This window comes from Tenrec ecaudatus, chromosome 10, assembly GCF_050624435.1.
Source record: "Tenrec ecaudatus isolate mTenEca1 chromosome 10, mTenEca1.hap1, whole genome shotgun sequence".
Taxonomy (NCBI): Eukaryota; Metazoa; Chordata; class Mammalia; order Afrosoricida; family Tenrecidae; genus Tenrec; species Tenrec ecaudatus.
This window is the reverse complement of record NC_134539.1, coordinates 63,859,368-63,882,318: the sequence shown is the minus strand read 5'-3', so window position 1 is coordinate 63,882,318 and position 22,951 is coordinate 63,859,368. Positions and strand designations below refer to the sequence as shown.

Genomic DNA, 22,951 nt, shown 5'->3' with positions numbered 1-22,951 from the left:
AAGGAATTGAAGAAGGAACAATGAGTATAAGAACAAGAGCATTTTCATAAGAAAAAATTATAAAGAAAAGGAGACACTAGTCTGTAGAGAGGATGAATATTTTAAGTGTCAGCGAAAGTATTTAGACTAGAAAATAATCTAAAAAATTAGCCAGACAAAATGTACACCTTTTCCTAACTTTTAACACTTCCCTCTTTTATGAAATGAAAGACAACGTGGGAAATGTAGTTAGACAGAATGTGTAATGAGTGAACAGTTTATCAAAGAAGGCATTCAAATGGCCAACAAGCATATGAAAAAGCTCTCACAATCACTGGCCATCCAAAAGATGGAAATCAAAACAACGATGGGACACCCCCTCACCCAGCATTAAAAGTAAAGTTCAAAAAAGTAGAAAACAGCAAAGGTTGGAGAAGGTGCAGAGACAATGAAACCCTCATACCCGCCCGGTGGGATCGTACAACAGACAACCACGGTGGACAGTGGCATGGCACTTTGCCAACAATTGGGGACATAAATACCACGTGACCCATCAACACCGCTATTTGGAATATACTCTGCAGAACTGAAGAACACAGCACACGTAACAGATGCACACCCATGGCCATTGCAGCACTACTCACAACAGCAAGAAGATGAAAGTAGCCTGTCAGTCTGGCTGCCTGGCAGTCCCCATGCGCCAAATGGATAAACAAACTTTGGTGCATGCACACAAGGGGATACATCACTAAAGACACATGATGAAAATGTGAAGCACCTCATGACACAGATGGATTTGGAGGACATTGTGCTGAGTGTAGTTAGTCCATCACAAAAGGACAAATATTGCATCAGGCCATTGATAAGAAAAATATAAAAGATTTTCATATCAGGAGAAACAGAATTTGATGGCTCCCAGGTGGATATAGAAAGGGAAGTAACAGACTAGAGAGTCAGGGGGCATGGCGGGAAAGGGTGGAGTGGTGGGGGTGGGGGTGGGGGTGGGAAAGGCAAGTCATGGGGAAGGTTGGTAAGTTATTTCAGTTGTTAAAGACAAAAGTGATATGTAAGCCCCCACCAGTGCACAACAAAAAGTTTGTTTTAAAAAAATGTAATGGAGCATTAATTTCCACAGACCCCCCAAAAGTAACTCAGGAGAGGCAGCTTTGTTTTAATATGCAATAAACAGGTCTACAGACTGTGATGCAAAGTTTTTTAAAAAAATTTACATAAGAATCACAACCTGTAGTTTTCTAATTACAGCTAATTTATAATGAAATTGGCTACACATAAAATCAAATTAGTATGAATTAGCCAAGGAAATGGGGCCTATCGAAGAAACTAAATATTTTAAAGCAATAATTAGTCTGAAAGGCATCCCATGCCTTGAAAATCTTGCAAAAGCTTGCTGACTGTGTATATCCTCAGGGCGCTGCACATTTTAAAAGGAAGCCAGGTCAGATAACATTAGATAGGTGAACACAGGCATTCCTGAATGTTTGGGGGTCATAATTTAATGATCTGCTGAAACAATTTAGCAACTGGTCCATTAGAAGCTTCAAAACTAAGTGGTCAGGAATTGCAGGTATAAATCATTAATCCTATGACAATGCTTCTTGGTGTTAACTAAATACTTAGAGCTGTTATTTTAGCTAGTGTTAGATTATAGGTTACTCTAGGAGTTGGTTTCAGAATTATTTGGAATCTTGATAGCTTCCAAGGAGCTGTCTTATTTTAATTTTCCTGTAAAAAGGATATTGGGTGGATGAACAATATGGAGGAGAAAACAATGGAACCAATGGTTCTGGGGGGATGTGGGAGAGGGGGAGGTGGTGAGAAAAGAAGTGGATTAGCAAACCCAGGAACAAGGGAACAACAAGTGATCCAAATCGGTGGTGAGGAGGGTGTAGGAGGCCTGGTAGGGCATGATCAAGGATAATGTAACCGAGAGGAATTACTGAAACCCAAATGAAGGCTGAACATGATAATGGGACAAGAGGAAAGTAAAAGGAAATAGAAGAAAGAACTAGGAGGCAAAGGGCATTTATAGGGGTCTAAATAAAGGCATGTACATATGTAAATAAATATACATATTTATGGATGGGGAAATAGATCTACGTGCATATATTTATAAGTTTAATATTAAGTAGCAGATGGACATTGGGTCTCCACTCAAGTACTCCCTCAATGCAAGAATACTTTGTTCTACTAAACTGGCATTCCATGATGCTCACCTGATCGCTGAAGACAAAGCGGGTGCATAATCGCTGAAGACAAAGCGGGTGCATAAGCAAATGTGGTGAAGAAAGCTGATGGTGCCCGGCTATGAAAAGATATAGTATCTGGGGTCTTAAAGGCTTGAAGTAAACAAGTGGCCATCTAGCTCAGCAGCAAGAAAGTCCACATGGAAGAAGCACACCAGCCCGTGTGATCACGAGATGTCGAAGGGATCAGGTATCAGGCATCAAAGAACAAAAAATCAAGTAATTGTGAATGAGGGGGAGTACAGATTGGGGACCCAAGACCCATTTGTAGGCAACTGGGCATCCCCTTACAGAAGGGTTGTGCGGAGGAGACGAGCCAGTCAGTATGCAGGGTAGTGATGATGAAACATAGAACTGTCCTCTAATTCCTAAATGCTTCTTCCCCACCTTCCCACCCTATCATGATCCCAATTCTACCTTACAAATCTGGCTAGACCAGAGGATGGACACTGGTCTAGAACTGGAAACACAGCAAATCCCGGGTGGATGATCCCTTCACGACCAGTGCTGAGAGTGGCAATACCAGGAGAGTGGAGGGAAGGTGGGGTGGAAAAGGGGAACCAATTACAAGGATCTACATATAACCTCCTCCCTGGGGGATGGACAACAGAAAAGTGGGTGAAGGGAGACATCAGACAGTGTAAGATATAACAAAATAACAATAATTTATAAATTATCAAGGGTTCATGAGGGAGGAGGGAGTAGGGAGGGCAGGGAAAAAGAGGAGCTGATACCAAGGGCCCAAGCAGAAAGTAAATGTTTTGAGAATGAAGACGACAGAAAATGTACAAATGTACTTGACACAATGGATGGATGTATGGATTGTCATAAGAGTTGTTCAAGCCCCCAAAAAATGAATTTTTAAAAAGGATATTGGGGTTGTAGAATAGGGTAGCACGAAGAGGACATATCTAGGCTTCCCCTCCCATTGGTATACAATCAACCTTTGAACAAATGATTGGCTACAAACAGGTCGCACCGTGTCTCTAGGGCATCTGAATGCTCTTTCGTGGAGTGATGGAAGAACACAGGAAGGCAAGGGATTATTGTTAAGTGTGCTCACAGTGACCCTGGGTACAGCAGAAAGAAACACTGCCCGATCCAGCCTCACAGTTGCTCTTAGGCTTGAGTCCACTGCTGCAGCCACTATGTGAATCCATCATCTTCAGGCCTTCCTCTTTTTCCCGCTGTCCCTCCACTTTCCTTCTCCAGGGACTGGTCTTCTCCTGACAAGTCCAAAGTTCATGAGACAAAATCTCAACATCGTTACCTCTAAGACGCATTCTGATGTATTTCTACCGAGGCAGGTGCGTCTGTCCTTTTGGCAGCCCAGGCTACTTTCTCCGATGCCACAGTTCAAATGCAATGCATCAGTTTTTCTTTGGTCTTTCTTCTTCAGTGTCCCGCTTTCCAGAGAAGACGAGGCAATTGAAATACCAAGACTTGGGTCAGGCACACCTAATCCTCAACTCATCTTCCTGCGTTACAACATTTAAAGAGGTTTTGGGGAGATTTACCGAATGCAATGTGTCCTTGAACCTCTTGATTGCTGCTTCAGCTAGGTTGAAGCTCTTGGCCAGGAAGGGGTGGTACACCTAGGTGGGCGTTACACCTGGATTGACCCATCTAGGCCAGGTGAATTTGAGTCAGCCAAGGGGGTCGACCAGTATTGTTGACCACGCCTCCCAATGGGGGCCTTTGAAGTCCAGAGGTTTTGCTCTTGGTCTTTCTCCCAAGGCTGCTATACAAAGCAGTGCCAGCCGTGGTCCCGCAATCCTGCCGGACTCTGCCTGGCTTGTGTTCTATTTACTGGAGAGCCTGAAACTGATATATATATAATTTAAATATTTACTAAAAAAGGGTGATACTTGAAATCAAGGTTTTAAATACAAAAGGTGTCTTGTGTTGCTCAACCGCCCCGAGTTTCAGATGGTCTTCACGCCACAGTTACAGACTTAGCACGATTCCACGGGAAATCAACGTCCAAGCCTCTCAGCACAGCCAGGTGGAAAGCAGGCAACTATAGGGGGATCACGCTGAGGATGCCCTGTAAGCAGTCCACTGCGTGTGGCACTTGATTGTTCGTTTTGTGTTCTTAATGGTCTTGGTAGCTTCCTATCACACAGCACCACGGGGCGCCCCTGCCGAGCACCCACCTGCTGCAGAGCATTCTGGCACTCGGCATAGGTGTAGTCTGATGATCATGAGGACGGGCATCAGCATATCCACCAAAGCCAGGGGACCGTGTTTCAACTGACCAGCGTGGATGCCATCTGAGTGCACGTAGGTAATTTAGTGCCCCTTCAAGACAGGTAGCATAATGATATCCACGTCCCATTATCATGACTGATTTCTGATGGTAAAGTTCTGTTGTAAATTTCTGAATTTCATCATCCATACTCAGCACTTCCTTAATCACATCAGGCAGCCGTTTCAACCCCAGCATGATCTCTTTGTGTCTTTCTTGCATGGAGATTCGGTCATCACACATCACGAGGGCGAACATCACAAGGGACACGAACTGGCTGGTGTCAGCCTTTGTACTGGCCACAGCAATCTCGGGACCTGCATTACTGTGAACTCCACAGTCTGTCTCCCTGGATATAGAGCTGCCGACTGTGTTTGTGATCCCCACGGTTAACGCTCCTCTCTCCTTACAGTACCTCGGGCCCATCAGGGTGTCTGCTGCCTCATCTGATTGACTAATGAAAAAGTAAACATCATCTCGGAAAACAGGCGTGTTTCGGTCCAGGAAGTCAATGGCTAGCTCCACCATCATGGGCAACTCAGTCAGCTCCTCAAGAGCTTGACATGTTGCCACAGCAGCATGATGACTTGTTCCTCACACAACGACAATCAAACGCCGACACTTCTGTTCTCCTTAATGGGATCCTTCAAACCGTCCATTTTCACAGTATAGTCAGCAAAGCTGACTCTTGCCCTCATTGTGTTCAAAAGTCTCCTTCGGCATAAATGAACTGAAGCTGCCCTTCATGACTTGCCACAGTTCCATCTGAAGGGTCCGCACAGCTCGTCCGGGGTGGTCTCCGGCCGTTCGCCTGAGTCTATGGATAGAAAGATGACCATCCACCACCGCTGCGGTGTCATCGTCTTCCAGGAAGATGACACGATTGGTGTGCTCTATGATGGCACTGGCATCAGAAGCAAAGTAATATTCCACTGCCTTTTCCTCCACAGCGAAAAGGCAGGTCGTGCTGTCCACCCGTGGGAGATTGCAGCTCCCTTTCTTGTCTTTGCCTGTGCGGTAACGTATGGGCATATGAACGGTAGAAAGTTTATGTTCACGACGTACAGCAGTCAACAGCGGTTACCCCGCCTTGTGACAACTGCTTGTCCAGGAGAATGGACACTTTCAAAACCAAGTGCAAAAGAGCCTTCCAGTGGTTGAGTAACTCCACCAATGTAGTAAAGCTGGTATCTTGACATTCCCGGTTGTCATACACATAGTTCAGAAGCTTGGCAATTGTCTCTGTGTCTGTCTCAGATTCAAAGTCATCGCCTTTGCTTTCCCAAAACTTTTTCAAATCTTTGTAGTTGGGGATGATTCCATTGTGAATAACAATGAATTTGTTATTTTTATCAGAACACCGAGGGTGGCTATTGACTGGATTGGGTTCTCCATGCACTGCCCAACGGGTATGTACATCAAATTCTATATCCAAGTCCATATCTTGTTGTTTGTGAACTCCTTCATCCAGTGCCTTGACTTTCCCCTTCTTCTTAATGAGCTGGATCTTGCTGGCATTGGCTTCCCATTGCCTCCTTCAACTCCCACACCAGCAGAGTCATATCCTCTGTACTCCAGTCACTGAGGCCTTTGATGAGGGTCTCCAAGATTTCTCATCTCGCCCGAGGAACATGGTAGTTTAAGTAAGCAAATACACCGCACATGATGCTGGAGTCACGTCAGCAGAGCGAGGGAAGGGCCGCAGGAGAGACTGGGGTGATCAGCGGGCCAGGCGCCTGTGGTGCTGAGGTGACACCCTCTGGGGATGTGAGGGTGAGACCGAAACTGCTTCTAACTTTCATAAAACTCACAAACAAGGCTTCGGTGTGAATTCTTTCTCCCGGGAAGCCAAGGACCAAAGTCTCTCTCTCCCACAAGTGAGAGATCTAACACTTGCATGAACATTGAAACAAGCTGAAATCCTTGACAACTTGAATCTTTTCTCCGTGTATCATGAGGGTACCTACTGGTCCAGTTGTGAGGATTTTTGTCTTCTTTACATTGACTTGTAATCCGTACTGAACGCTGCAAGGGTTTAGCAGTAGAATAAAGTGGAATCATACTTCAACAAACCTCAGAAGGGACTAGGACTTTAACATTTCAAAGATAGTCAATTGTCAGAAATAATAAAGACTTCTGATGCAATCTAGACACCATCTTTTACTGTGTGTGTGGGGGTGTGTGTACGTGTTTTAATGATATTTCACTGTTTTTGGTAATGGAGTATCACCCTTAAAAAAAAAAAAAGAACCTATCTCTGCTTGGCTGTGGTTGCAAACCAGAGATTGGAGGCAATTTTTTCACTTATTTTTCTTTTCTTTTTAACTTTTATTTTTTGTTTTTGTTTCATTTTATTTTTTAAATCATTTTACTAGGGGCTCATACAACTCTTATCACAATTCATATATACATCAATTATGTAAAGCACATTTGTACATTCATTGCCCTCATCATTCTCAAAACATTTGCTCTCAACCTAAGACCCTGGCATCAGCTCCTCATTTTTCCCCTCCCTCCCTGTTCCCCCTCCCTCATGAACTCTTGGTAATTTGTAAATTATTATTTTGTCATATCTTGCCCTGTCCGACATCTCCCTTCACCCACTTTTCTGTTGTCTGTCCCCCAGGGAGGAGGTCACATGTAGATCCTTGTAATCGGTCCCCCCCTTTCCAACCTACGCTTCATCCACCCTCCCAGTATCGCCACTCACACCACTGGTCCTGAAGGGATCATCCGCCCTGGATTCCCTGTGTTTCCTGTTCCTATCTGCACCAGTGTACATCTGGTTGGAGGCAAATTCTGATCTGGTTTGATACTGGTGCCAAGTTAGGAAAGAAAGGAACCAAGAGGAAATGCAGCTCAGAGAGGATTTACAGACAATCCAGAGGGCAATTATCCTAAGCAAAGACATAGCCTTCAAACTAGTCTCAGCAATAGCATGGGAAAGAAAGCTTGTCCTTGAGGGGGTTTCATGTTCAAAGAAAGGGACAAGGTAAAGGCTAGAGAAATCATTGCTTGTATATGCTTAGTTCTAAATTGAGGAGGTTATTTGTTTTGGTAATTTCAGGTGCCTTGAAGGTATGTTCCAGGTTGCCAAGGATCTGAACTCACTGTCTCTGATTCTGATTCAGAGCAGCCACATTCAACCAAGCAGGATTGCAACAGAGGTCTCCGCGGAGTGTACTGAACATCTTTATGGTAGCAGGTTGCCCATCTTTCTCCAGTGGCTGATGGGTTCAAGCTGTAAACTCGGTTATAACTGAACTACTGCACCCACAGGGTCTCAAGGGATCTGACATCGTTGAAAGTAAGCACTACTATTGCTATGAATAATGTTAGAACAATATCTATATGATCTAGGATTGATATATGATTCATTGTTTCTTCATTTTTCAGCTCACTTTAAAGTGGGTGAGAAATCAAGACTTATGTATAATTAACAGCAGCTATCACAACAGAGAGGGAGCTCTGGGGGCATAATGATTAACACTGCTGCAAAGTCAAAGGTCAGCTACTCTGTGGGAGAAAGACTGGGCTTTCTACTCCTGAAAAGAATTGGTCTCAGAAACTCACAGGCACTCACAGACCTACCCTGTGCTACAGGATCGCTATGAGTCAGCATCCACTTGATGGCAGTGAGTTTGGTTGCTTGGTTTTATCACAGCTTGACATAATGCAGTTTTCCTTTTTCTCATTGTCCTCTGAGGATCATTTGCTTAGATCAACAGTCAGTGCTCATGGAAACAGCAATCAAGGGATCAAACAAGACACTGCATTGGGGAAATCTGTGGCACCAGACCCCTTGCAAGTGTTGAAGAGCAAGGATGTCACTTTGAGACTAAGGTCCGTCTGACCCAAGCCATGGTATTGTCAACTACCTCATGTGTACGTGAAAGCTAGATGGTAAATAGAGAATATAGAAAAACAACGATGCATTTAAATTGTGGTGTTGTTGAGGAGCTGATGCCAGGGGCTTAGGTGGAGAGCAAATGTTTTGAGAATGATGAGGGCAATGAATGTACAAATGTGCTTTCCACAACTGATGTATGTATGATTGCGATAAGAGTTGCAAGATCCACAATAAAATGATTTTAAAATTTTTTTAAATTGTGGTGTTGTCTAAAAATATTGAAACTATATGGACTGTCAGAAGAACAAATGGATCTGTCTTGGAAGAAGTTTTGCTAGAGCGCTCCTTAGGAGCAATAATGGGAAAACTTTGTCTCATGTGGGCCGGACACATTATCAGGAGAGACCAGTCCCCTGAAGACGACATTATGTTTGGTAAAGTGGAGGGGCAGTGAAAAAGAGGACGACCCTCAATGAGATGGACTGAAACAGTGACTGCAAACAGGGGCTCAAACATAACAACAATTGAGAGCGTGGCTGAGCACCAAGCAGTGATTCTTGTACTGTGCATAGGGTCACCGTGGGTGAGAATTGACTCAGCAGCACCTAAGAACAACATATCATCGCCAGACAGCCCCTCCCCTAGCAGACGCTACACTGTCTGTGACAGGTGGTCACATAACTCCTTCCTGCTTTTTGTCTCAGGAGACACTTTCTGCTCACAGTCAAATGTGGGTAACATATCTACAATGTCAGATGAAATCACAGAGGAGTATTCAGAGTATTTGGTGAGCAATGTTGTCTGCCATGCACTCCAACTTACTTAGAGTAACTAAGTCAGAAATCCACCTCACTGGGTGTAAATAAAGTTACTAAGGATTTTTTTTACTTTTATAAAGCAAAATTTGAATTTTCAAAAATTAGCTGAAAAGAATTACTGCAAAATGACAGACCATGCAAACAAGCTGCTTAGGTCCTCCATAAAAAAGACACGAGAAGCCAAATTAATCAGATACAGGTAATAATCTTTGAACCCTGAGTTTCAAAGGAAAAGATGAGTCTTGTAAATTCTACCAAATTATTGGATGTGCTATGCAAATATGATGCTTATGGCCCACCAAGGGAATTAGGTAGCTGGTTAAACATGAAGTGTTTGACATTGCTTGACAAAAATGAAGTGGCAGTGTGACCATACAAATAATGTGTATGGAACCTTCATGAGGGAAATGGTCCATTTGCTATCCTACTAGGCTTACAATCAGCTCTCTGAGGTGGAGAGGGAGGACCCCATGGTGACCAAAGAGATCAGGAGAGAGCATATACTTGGTCCCCATGCCAAGAACCTCCTAGATCTTAAGAAGGGTGAGGCATTATAGTTCTCAGAAACCCACAGGCTAGTTCTAGCTATAGGGTTGTTTTGAGTCAGCATAGACTCAATTGCTGTGAGTTTATTGATTTTAAAACTGAGAAGCTTTCAAAAAGTTATAATAACTGAAATATTCTGATTTTATTGGTTGGGGCTGGCTGGTGAAGGAGCTGAACAGTGGGATATTCTAACTTTTCAGATGATTGCAACATGCATTAAAGTGTAAGAACAACCACTTTTTGACAACATCACTATCCTTAAAACCCTTTGCCAAATTAGGGATGTTGAGGGGGAGGGATATGAGGGGGATATGCAAGTAGGTCTGTCCATGGTGCTGAAATACTACTGCAATGATTTCTAGGTACTGGCTGTTGTTGCTAGCGCACTGAGTAGTTTTACCTCAAAGCAATGCCATATGACATAGACATACTGGAGCAGATCAACACATCCTTTATTCATAGAGCCACTAGGTGAGTTAGCAGTCTGGCACTTAACCACCGAGTCTTAAAAGCTTCTTAGGGATTTGTACATTTAAAAAATGCACTAATGGTTATGTACATTTATAATTATTTAATATTATAAAATATAAAATCTTCCACTGCTACATATTTTTTAACTGAGAGATATAAAACCATTGCTAGACACCATATTTACAATGCGGATTTTCAGCTCTGTTAAGACAGAGATATCGAAGAATATCAAGGGGCTGATGCTTGGATGTTGCTCAGGGATCAGGCAGGACAAAAATCAAAATAATGATGACTGCTACCCTTCTGGAAATTACACACATACACAATGCAATTTTTTTCTTATAGATTGGAATTATATTGAATTCATAATGTATTTTTGGTAATATTGACATGTTAACTATATTTAGTCTTCCTATCCAGGAGCATGGGACATTGTTCCATTTTTTTAAATTAAAAGATCATTTTATTGGGGGCTCTTATAGCTCTTATAACAATCTATACATCAATTGTATCAAGCATATTTGTACATATGCTGCCATCATTATTTTCTGTTTACTCCTCTTTTTGTCCCCTCACTTCCCCCTGACCCCTAAATTATAAATTTGATAAAATATAAAAGATATCAGCTCCTCTTTTCCCCCTCAGTTTCCCCGACCCCTTCATAAATTATAAATTAGTATTATTTGCATATCTTACACTAACCGCTGTCTCCCTTCCCCCATGGTTTCTGTACTTTGTCCCCCTGGTGTGTGTGTGTGAATAAATCATTGTAATTGGTTCCCCCTTCCTCCCCTCTACGCCCTACATTCCCCCTACCCTCCTGGTATTGCTACTCCCATCCCTGTTCCTGGATTCAGTGTATCATTGCCTCTTATATCTTAGCTGTACCTGTGCAAATGCTCCGGTCTAGGCCTCAGTGAAAGGCAGTTCTGGGGTCATGATAGTGGGGGGTAAGGAAGCCTCAAGGAACCAGAGGAATAGTGTGTCATCAGTGCTTTATTGCACCCTGATTAACTCAGCCCTTCCCTGTGACCCCTCTGTGAAGGGATGTCCCACTGTCAACAGATGGACTTTGAGTTTCTGTCCCGACCTCCCTCTTTCTCTACAACATGTTTGTTTGTGTTTGTTTTGGGTCTTCTGATGCCTGTTACCCAGTCCCTGCGACACCTCATGATTGTACAGGATGGTTGCTTCTCTGCTAGAAGGCTGCTTGTTTAACATTAAGCCTTTAAGACTCTAGACACTATATCATTTGATAGCCACGCATCATCAGCTTTCTTTACCGCATTTGTTTGTTGGGAGGGTGAGCATCACAGAATGCCAGGTTGTTAGAACAAAGTGTTCTTGCATTGAGGCAGGGCTTGGATAGAGGCCCAAAGTCTGTCCACTACCTCAGTGTATTGCCATATAAATATATGTACATAGGCCAATACCTCTATTTTATGAATTAATGTATTTACATATGAACACACCTATGTTTATACCTCAATCCATAGCTGTGCTTCCTAGATCTTTCCTCTGTTTCCTTTTACCTTCCACCTGCTCACCATCACGTTCACCCTTCCTCTGCCTCTTAATAATTCTCCTCAGCTGGACTGCTGTTGCTCCAGCACCCCCAGGATCTCTAGGTCCCTCCTAGTTGTTGATTTTAATTCCCTAAATGTCCCCCTGTCTATGGTGTTGTTTGCTCACCACTCCCTTTCTCCACCTCCTCCTGCCTACGCCTCCTCCTCCCTCCAAATCCCTCTGGATCCATCAGTCCCATTGCTTTCTCCTGGAACTTGCTTCCCATACCTATGTTATATAAGTAGGCAAACCCAACAATAACAGAGATGAAACAAAAAGAAAACAAAAACTGAATAAAAACAGAGAGAAAAAATGATAATAATAACTGGGGGGGGGAAGCATACATAATTCCAGCTCTAACCACGGATATTTCTTAAGTCTCTTTTGGTTTCTTGTAGACGTGTTTCATAGTTTTCTTTGGATAAGTCTTTTGTTTCTCTCGTAAGATTTATTCCTAGATATTTCATCTTTGGGGTAGTTATTGTAAATTGTATTGTTCTTTTAATTTTCTTTTTGGTGTTAGCATCTTTAATATTTAAAATATCTAACTGGTTTTTGTATGTTGATTTTATAGCCTATATGATTTTATATATATATGAATGACAGTGCCTATCAGCTCCACAGGAATTTGTAGGCTGGCCTACTGATGAAAGCTGATCATGAGGTATGCACAGAACAGCTGGTGGGTTGTAAAAACTGACCTTCAAGTTAGCAGTGAGCACTTAAGCACTGTATCACTAGGGTTTGTGCTATCTCAGTAGGATCCCTATCTTCAGGGGTCCTCAAACTTTTTAAACAGGGGACCAGTTCACTGTCCCTCAGACCCGTTGGAGGGCTGGACTATAGTTTTAAAAAAAACAAACTATGAACAAATTCCTAGGCATAGTGCACATATCTTATTTTGAATTAAAAATCAAACAGGGCAAAAACATCCAGCAGGCTGGATAAATGTCCTCAGAGGGCCGGCCGCATGTGGCCCGCGGGCTGCAGTTTGAGGACACCTGTTAGAAGGAAGGGCCTAGTGTTCATAACATTGCAGTTGAAGTTTAAGTTTTGAAATTTTCATATATATATTCTTCAAAGAGTTCAGGAAAAATGAAATTGTTTTATAAACACTTTAAAGTTTTTTCATGTATCTCTGTGTATTTGTGTATTTAAGAATGCCCATATTCCTTATTTACTATCTCATGTCACAATTAGGACCCTAGTAAAAACATCTACTTAAATCACTTGCAGTCAGGTAAAGACCCATCTGCTTTGGGTAAAAGAGGGTCTTTATTTTCAGCCTCAAGTCCCTGATTCTTCCTATCCCATCCCTCTCCCAGTTTTGGATCCAAAGATAGTTAAAAGAGAGGCAGAAATCAAGACCAGACACTACCTACATGTGTGCTCTGCAGCCTTGCAAAATGCCAGCCACCCCACAGACTGTGGCTGCCCAATGTCCAAGAAGAGGGATATCCACAGTACCTGCAGTAGTCATGAGTAGACTCTGAGATCCACTGGTTTCACACTTGCTGGGGAGGGTCGAAGTCAAAGGAGTCTGTGGTTGAAGGATTTTACTTGTATTTATGGAAAACCAAATCTCTTTCAAAAGCCCCTTTGGCAACTGAAGCCTTGTTGACTGATAGTAGCCTTGAAAGATGATGTGTTCACTCCTGAGGAATGGTTATATTTGTGTATTTTTGAAAGCACTGGTAAGGTTAGGGAAGTGTCCTTGAAAATCAAGAATTCCATGTGTGGGCCAGAGGTAGCTTGGGTTCCCTACTGACTATACATCCTGATCCAAAAAGCTTTGGCTGTAGTTTGAAATGGCACAAGCCAATCACCCAGTAGAATTATGGAAGATGATGGAGTTGCAGATGGCAGCTGTGTGGAGGGGGCTGTGCATCTCCATGGGGTCACCTCCAAAATTGCTTCTGGACTCACTTATTTGTCTGAGAAATATGTATTTGTTTGCAGAAATTTTACATAATGTGACTTTTCCCATTATGCTCTAGTCTGTGGAACCTAACTGTGTTGATAATTGAGGAGTGGATGTGCACACAAGTATAGTTCAAGGTGGCTTCAAAAAAGTCTATACAAAAATAGAACTAAACGATAATGGCCATTTTCCACAAACTTCTGAATCTCCCTCTTACAAATACATTTTGTTGCAATACTGTTTCATGTATATAAATGTATATACATATATATATATATATATATATATATATATATATATATATATATATATATATTTGTGGCAATACTCGACATGCTCTTGTATAAAAAGATGCTTCAAAATGTTCTTTAATACTATTTGAAGCCCTCTCATACTACTTAAGGTGACTGCCACTGAATATTTCTAATTAAGTATTTGTGTTGCCTTAAAAAATTCAGTTATATGATGTAACAGTTACAATAGTTGGTTAGAATCTAAGAGTCGATATTTCTCACCTTTGCCAGCATATCCCTTATATCATTGGCTCCATTAACTTGCCCAGTCAGTAATTTCTTAATTTCTCCATGGCTAAAAGCCAGTTGCCAGTCCTCATAGTTTTATTAGAAGATGCTATATGCTCCATGCCTCCATCCAAAACAATGCAGTACCAAGAGGGCTGCATGAAGTCTAAAACCTTCTCAATTTTCAATTGTTCTGAGAAGTGGAGGGAATGTTTTCCAGGGTAAACAACGTTATGAAAATATGAGCATGACCTGTCACACCAAAAAGGTCAAGCATGTGAGCCCCACCTTCTCAACAAGCATCTCAGAAGCATATACTTCTTTCTCCGGAATGCCAGCAATTCCCATAGTGCAGTCATATGTGTACAAGCAGAGAAATTAATAAATCGTGCCGAAATAACCTTTGGAACAGTTATGTTCCCACCAAGCAATTGGGAGAAGGGTTTCAGACTTGCCATCAAGCATTTGCCAATATGCAGATGCACAAACTGAAGAGTTAAAAAGGCCTCATCTTCAATTTAAATCCCTGAAGAACTCATTTTCCTGATCATGGGGCTGTTTGAGTTTAGCAACATCCGAATTTACTTATGTAGGGGGAATTGAAGCATCTGTGTCATAATTCAAGAAACAACCCCACACTTCAAAGAAAGAATTATAGATAAGCCCCCTTTCTCCCTAAACGAAAGCTCAGAGCTTTGCCAAGTTTGTCGGTCTAGCAACGAAACAGTGAGTTGGGTCTTAGCTTATCCTTCATCTAAATCCAAAACAGTTGTCATCAAGTAGACACCAACTCCATGGTGACCCCATGTGCGCCAGAGTACAACTGGGCTCCACCGAGTTTCCAGTGCCTGATCTTTTAGAAATGCATCACCATGCCTTTCTTCAGAGGTGCTTATGAGTGGGCTCAAACCTCCATTTCAGTTACAGACCACATTAGCTGTTTACACTTCCCACAGTTAATGAACCGGTCTGGTGGACCTCAGTTCTCTTGGTGGATTCAGGTCAAGTGCTTTCAAAAATATGCAGGTCCAGCCATCCTCTGAGAGAGAGCCCCCTCCCCCAACGGCTGCCATCAGTCAACCAGACATCAGTCGGTGAAGGTGCTTTTGGGAGAGAACTGGTGTTTTATAAACTCTTTAGCCACCGTGTCCTTAGACTTCTGATACTCTCTTATTGATAAATCCTCTGAGAACCAATGAATTTACTGGTGGTCTAGTGGATTACACAGTGGGCTGCTAACTGCAAGTTCAGCAATGTGAAACCACCAGCCGCTCCATAGGAGACAGACTGGGCTTTGTACTCCCATAAAGAGTTACAGTCTCAGACCCCCACAGGGAAGCTCTGCCCTGTCCTATAGAGTTGCTATGGGTTGACATCGATTCAATCAATGGCAGTGAATTTGGTTTAGTTTTTATTTCAAAGGAATACAGAAAGCGATTTTGAAAGAGATGCTTTGGCAATGCGAGTTGCAGAATCAGGGATCCTGGGTGCTGATTTCAAAGGAATTCGGGGCCAACTCTGGCTAATCCCAGCACCTGAATGGCAGCTTTGCCAGAGACTTCTTTTTCCCTCATCCAGTGATATCTAAAACCTATTCTCTAAGGAGTCATGTTTCGGGAGAAAATACACAAAGACATCATAAATACTCCTCCCTCACCATTGGAAGTTGGCTTTCACTGTAGCACAAAGACACTCATTATCTGAGCCCACAAACAGCCAGTAGGTCAAGTGCGATGCAGTGAAACCATAATGTTTCCACATTGCTGTTCAGTAGAACTTCTCAAGCACCTTGTCTGTGTCCTTACAGAGAAACAGCTTTTACTCATAACGGGGATTGATACCACAAATAAAGGGGATTGACACCAGGAAAGGGAGTTGACCAAATTAGTGAAAGAGGCAAAGACAATAAACACCCCTAAACAAACAGACTTCCTGTCAGAGTATTGATTCCAACTCATAGCTACCCAAAAGGACATAGTTACCTGAGCTGTAACTTTTTATGGAATTGGAAAACCTCCTCTTTCTCCCACAGAGAGACTGGTAGTTTTGAACTGCTAACCTTGGAGTCAGCAGCCCAATGCATAGCCCAACTACACCACCCACAGGAACTCCTCATTAAAATGCTACAGGAAAACTAGGGAACCATAGTTCATATAAATGATAAATCTTTCTGACGTGCTTTATCCAAAATACAGCCTCTTGGCTTAACCAAACCCAAACCCAAACTCATTGCCCCCCAGTAAATGCTGACTCATAGTGACCCTAAAAGGCAAGGTAGAACTGCCCCTGTGAGTTTCTGAGACGGCAACTCTTTACATGAGTAGAAAACTCTATCTGGTGGTTTGGAGCTGCTGAGCTTGCAGCCCAGATAGATAGCCTATATCTCAAATGGTTGGCTACTGGAGCCTCTTGGAATACTGCTTCTGCCCAATGCTCTCAGCTACTCCTTCTGAGGACTGGGTTATCAATCAGGGCTCACTCTAGGACCCAGAGCATCAAACCTAACCTGTGCCGCTCCCAGAAGGTTGGATACCAGACCGTGTGGTTGGCCCTTAGGAGAACTGCATCAATGAGCGATCTTCATTCAAGGTCAGAGACAATTTAATGAGAAAGAACAGAGCAGGTGTAGTTGACCTCTGTCTTCAGGTGAAAATAGTTTATGTCAACAGGAACAACTGCCTTAGTCTCACGTGTCTCCATTATTCCCTCAAACCTAACAACTGCTGGCACCCGGAGTTCCAGGGAGAAGGGGTACTCTAATTCTGCCTTTTCCCCACAGAACATGAGGCTAAAGATCTGGGACTGGTGACCATCTTCAGGATCAAGCTGCTACGGGATTTTGTTTTGCAGCCATGTGGTGTTCTTAGGGATACATTCCTTCAATGTCCCAAGATCAAGTTTCTCCAGTTTTGTAAAGATATTGACTTTGCAACATCAAAGAAAACTTGCTGCCTGCAGTCTCTGGTCTCGGGCTTTTCAAAGACCTATTTGTCCTCCTTCAGCCACTGAAGGTTGTTTCCCATATCAAATGATGACGCCACCCCCAGTTCTCCCACCAGAGAGACAACCCGAGGACAGTCTAAGAGATGCAAAAATGGGCTTCCTTTTCCAACTATCCTTGCATCTGCTCACTGATTTTTCTCAGAGTCACAAGCAAGTTCTAATCTGTTCAATTTTGAAGGAGTTATTGCCAAAAGTGTTTGTTGGCCTTTCCCAGTTATGCCCCCAACGCACCCCCACTCCCGCCCTTGCCCCAGGGATACCTTGCCATCTTTCTCCACAAACTAGTCTAGGACACACTGAAGTTCAGTCACTATTCACGCACAATCTACACAATGCGGTGTTTGAAACTTCTGGCTTCCTTAGACAACCGAAAGGAGTTGGAAGCATTATGGGTCTATTGGGACCTCCTTCGATTCTTGCTGACTATGTAGCACATAACAGGGTGACCATAAACTCTAACTTGCCTGGGATAGGCCTTGTCCTTGCCTTTTCTGCTGGCATAGCAATTAATAGTGCCACTTTCATTCTCAGATATTCTTGTTTGATAAATTCAGAACGTCTACTCCCATAAAGATTTAGTCTTGGCAACTCACAGAGGTTGTTCTACTCTGTTCTACAGGATCACAATGAGGTGAAAAAGACTCAGCGGCAATTGTGGCCGTTACATAACCGCCTGTCAACTTGTGAAGGGGTGGAGTCTAGCCTCAGGTTGCAGCTTGTTGACTTCCTTTGGAGGTGCAACAGATAAATAGCTTACTGGAGGCCAGATACACACTTCTCTCTCTGCTACACGTACCCACTGACAAGCCACATGGAGCTACGCGGATGAAGCCAGAGCCCTGCAGCTGGAGGAGCCACGGGGAGACCACATACCAGCGCTGAGATGCTTCCACAGCACTGAATCCACAAGACTTTTCACTCACTTGCCTGCGATCTTCCTGCATTCAGCATCACTGCATGTGTTGCCTGAGTCTAAAGAGGACTTTATAGATTGGTATTAGACATAAGGACTAATATCTGATTTATGGACTTGATCTAGACTGGGATGTTTTCTCAATAAACAATAAACATTGCCCTTTTATGTAAAGCTCTTTTACACATATGAGTGCCCAAGAGTTTGTTTCTCTAGTTCACGAGAACGAACACATTTCGGTGCCTCGGAGGTGGGGTACTAGAGAACTGAATCATGAAAATGGGGAGTAGATTCTTGTTTGACCTCGGCCTCGTGGTAGTTTGTCTTCTTTGGCCAGCTGGAGGTCAGGTGTGGCCATGCAGTTTGCTGGGTTGTTTTCTGGAAAGAATGTGGGAATTTTAAGTTTTGATTTCTAGAAATTGTCTTGGGTTAATCCTGTCTGAAATGCTGAAAATGATTGTGATTTTGTGAATCTTGAGCTTGGGTGGCAAAATCACCTCTTGAACTTCTCTGAGACCAGCTGCTTAGTGAAAATACCTGAATGAGGTCAAAATGGCTGACAGAAGATCCCACCCTGGCTTGAGGCAATGCAGCCAGAGACCTAAGGCCATGAGATAAATTTAGAGAGGGTTCGATTTTGATTGTTTTAAGACTGAGTTTAGGATCTGGCTCTACTAGGCTTATATTGATTTATTCTGCCTATTGTTATTGAAATAATGATCGATAGAAATGATTATTGGAAAGTAAAAATAGAGAGTTTATAAGACTACTTGCCTTCATCTATTAAACTTAAATTTAATCAGGTTAAGACATGCCTGCACAGAAGGCTCTAAAAGGATAAGTCCCACCCAGTGTCTTGAGTGCTCAGGACATTCGAAGATGAAGAGACTTGCCCAAGGGGGCAAAAGGAACCCTTTGGTGTTTTGAATTTTGAACCACTGGTTTGTGCTAGAGAATGGAAAATATCTGGAGCCATGAAGAAACTCTCCTCTCTAGGCCTGAACTTAAAGGGAGCCTGTGGGCAGGCTGATATGCTTGCTAGGTAACCAGCCGAACCCACTTGTTAAGTGGAAGTGAGAGAAATGCAGCAATAAAGAGATGGCTTGGGTCTGACAACTGACACCTGTGGACCTGGTTCACAGGGACTATTGGAGAAGAGGAGAGAGGGCTGACTGGTCTGCAGTTCATGACCTAGCACAAGGGGCCTAGAGTTGTTAAGAATTTTGGACAGGGCTCATGGTCAAAAGGCAAGGCAGCCAATGGCACCCTAGGGAGGCTAAATGAGGCAGCCCACATTGAGTTGACCAGAACCCAACCAGATGAAGAGAAGAGTTTTGAGCCTGTGAACTGGTGTATACTGTTGCTGACTTTATGGATGGCCTGTCCTGATTTGATTATGGATGTCAACTTCCTAAGATTCCAAATCCAATGACGATCCTTCACATCAAAGGACATGTTTATCTCCTGAGAGCACTAGGTTGATGTAAGTGGGCAGTATAGAAATTGGATACCCCAAATTGGGCAGATAAAGGCACAAGGTGGTTGGCTTACAAACTTTCTAAGGTAGAGGAATATATTCATAGGATGAAGGTGTAGGTGTTACTTAACTGCAATTGTTAGGCATAGAATATTGCTGTGTTATTCACTTATGTTTAAATGAGACTTTCACACATATTGACTTGTAATCATTTTAATTTTGTCTTGTTAGGTACAGATATGATTTTATTATTTTGTTTAAAAATGATATATTGCTAAAGAGTTGTATAAAAGTATCAAGTTGAAAGGGGTGGTCTGTGGCAGTTACTTAACCTCCCATCAACTCATGAATGGGTAGAGCTAGCCTTTCAATCAGGTCGCACCTTGATGACCTCATTTAGATGCAGTTCGATAAACGGCTGACTGGAGGCCAGATACACACTTCTCTCTCTGCTACACATTCCTGTTGACAAGCCACATGGAGCTACGCTGATGAAGCCAGAGCCTTGGAGCTGGAGGAGTCATGTGGAGACCACATGCCAGCGCTCAGATGCTTCCACCACCACTGGGTCCACAAGACTTTTCACCCACTGGCCTGTGGTTGCTCTGCATTCCAAATCATTGCACATGTAGCCTGAGTCTGAAGAGGAATTTATAGACCAGTATCAGACATATGGGCTAATATCGGACCTATGGACTTGATTTGGACGGGGCTGGGATGTTTTCTCAATATACAATTACTCTTTATATAAAGCCATTTCTTATATACATATGAGTGCCTATGAGTTTGTCAACCCAGAGTAACACAGCAATGAAAGTCTTTTGTTTTTTAATTATGGATTGATTTGTGTGGGGAAGCTCAACACTACCACCTATATGGATTGAATACTGTCTGTAGTATACTGTGATGATTTAACCATGTTATTATTGAATAACAAGTGAAGCAGTGGCTTTAAGGAGAGAAGATTACCTTCCATAACATAATTTATTACAGTGTAATGATCTTCCATAGTGCATCTGAATGCAATATTATCATTCAGTCACTTAAGGTCTTATCAGTGTAGAGTGGATGCTATATCTTCTCATTTCTGAGTTATACAAAGGAAAGATTATATACAGAATCACACAAATCAAGGAGCCAATGCTTAGAGCTAACAAGGAAAGAATCAATATACTCAAGACCCTCCTTTGGACCTTTAGTCTCCAAAAATGTGACAAAATAATTCCAGTTCTTTAAAATCACTCACTTGTAGTATTTCTGTTACAGCAGCACTAGGAAACAAATAAGAACCACCTTGCTAATAGTTCAATCTATCTACAGTTCTTGTAGACTTCTTTTGTGCGTCAGATGGGACGGATGTCCATTACAGGGGCCACATGACACCTTATTGTGTGCTAGGTTGTTAGAGGCTGAAGGAGGAAGCCCGCTGCCACCATTTAAGAAACATGGTTGGAATCAGTTCTTTGGTGAGGCAGAGTATTTAAGACCATAGGCTCCGAAATTAGACCATTGCTTACTGTTTTTCACTTGTGAGCTATGTACACAAGAACAGGTTATTTGGCCAATCTGTGCCTCTGGCCTCTTCAGAGTAAAATGAACAATATTAGTACCAAGTTTTGGGGTGGTTGTGGGGATGGCATGAGTTAATGAGTGCTCAGCATTTAGTACCATGCTCAGCACTCGCGTCCGTTGAGTCACAATGGCCCTATGAACAACAGACAAAGCACTGCCTGGTCCTACCCAGCCTCACGACTGTTGTTATGTTCAAGCGCGTCTTTACAGCCACTGTGCCCATTAATCTTGTTGAGGGTGTTCCTCTTTTTCCTGCCTCTCAATGTCATCATGCTTGATGTCCTTTCCTGGTAACATGGTCAGCACACATGAGCTGAAGAGCATGCTTCTTTCATCTCCTCCAAGAGCATTCTGACTGTACTACCAAGACAGATTTGTTTGTTCCTTTGTCAGCCCATGGTCCCTTCAATATTCTTTGCCAACACCCTAATTCAAATGCATTAATTCTTCTTCGATCTTCCTTATTCAATGTCCAACTTTCACCTGCATATGAGATGACTGAAAGTACCTTGGCTTGGGTCAAGCACACCGAAGGCCTCAAAGTAGCCTGTTTCATTTCCAACATTTTAAAGAGGTCTCGTGCAACAGATTCACCCAATTCAAAGTATCATTTGATCTCTTGACTGATGCTTCCAAGAGCATTGACTGTAGATTCAAGCAAGACAAAATCCTTGACAACTTCAGTTTTTTCTTCATTTATAATGGTTGTCACCCTTTGGTGAAGTTGTGACGATTTTTTTTTTCTTTAAGTTGCAATCCAGAGAGAGAGAGAGAGAGAGAGAGAGATCCACCTCCCAAGAGCCATTTGTATCAGTGGCACCTCCAAAAGAGGTCATCAAGCTGTGACTTGATTGACAGGCGAACTCCATCCCATGTTCCTATGGGTTCCATGTGGGCACAAAAACAACTATCATACTCTCCCTAGTTTTAAGTTGAGTTCCTGGAAGACGAGGAAGAGATGGGGAAGTCTGGGACCCCAGACCTTGACAACAGTTGGAAGTTTTCATTTATGAAGGGTCAACGTACCCAGTTACTCATGAAAAGATTGGAGTTCAAGCTCCCACCCCACTGATGCTTCAGAAAATAAGCCTAGAGAGAAACTCCCCAAAATTCCCACTGAAAACATATGGAGCCTGGTGCTACTCTGACAGAAAAGGGTTAACTTGAATTGAAATGAAATATAGCACTTACGAGGTTCTTTTTTAATTAAAATTGATTCATGGCAACTGGTTCCCTTTTCACTCTCTCATCACAATTTCACTTCCCTGAAGCTTGTAAACACCTTGCAGTAGCTGAAGTCCCCACTGGTCCTCCAATCATCTCCCCTGCCCACCCCTCCATGCCTGTCTCCCACCATCACAGCTTTCTTTTCTCTTTCAGTCAGCCAGGAATATGCACATCCCTCTGTCATGGACACTAAGAAGCCCTGTGGCACAGTGGGTAACACATTGAGCTGCTGATCATAGGTCACCAGTTCGAACTCACAAGCCACTCCACAGGAGAAAGATGGGGCTTTCTGCTCCTGCAAAGATTTATAGCCTCAGAAATCCTGTGTAAGGCTGCTATGGGTCAAAGTAGACTCCATGGCAGTGGGGTTTCCTGGACGCTGCACGTTCCCCTCCCAGTGGATGTGCACTCAAGGCAAACAGTGCTTCCAACCTGAATTCCAATCCTTCTACATCCCTTCTCCAATCTGCACATCAAGGCCCTAGAAAGGCTGCAGGATACTCCAGAGTTGTGAGGCTACACAGTTATGGTTTATAATTTCAGTAGGCACTCAGAACTACTATTTTCCTTATTCC

At 42.9% G+C, this 22,951-nt stretch overlaps 1 protein-coding gene and 1 pseudogene across 1 annotated transcript in view; both read right to left on the bottom strand.

The window, feature by feature from the left end:
* The window catches only part of GNA14 (G protein subunit alpha 14), a 243,691-nt gene that overhangs the window by 144,697 nt on the left and 76,043 nt on the right, over nucleotides 1-22,951 (bottom strand). The window lies entirely within an intron of this gene.
* LOC142460192 (glutamine--fructose-6-phosphate aminotransferase [isomerizing] 1 pseudogene) lies at nucleotides 4,180-6,155 on the bottom strand (annotated as a pseudogene).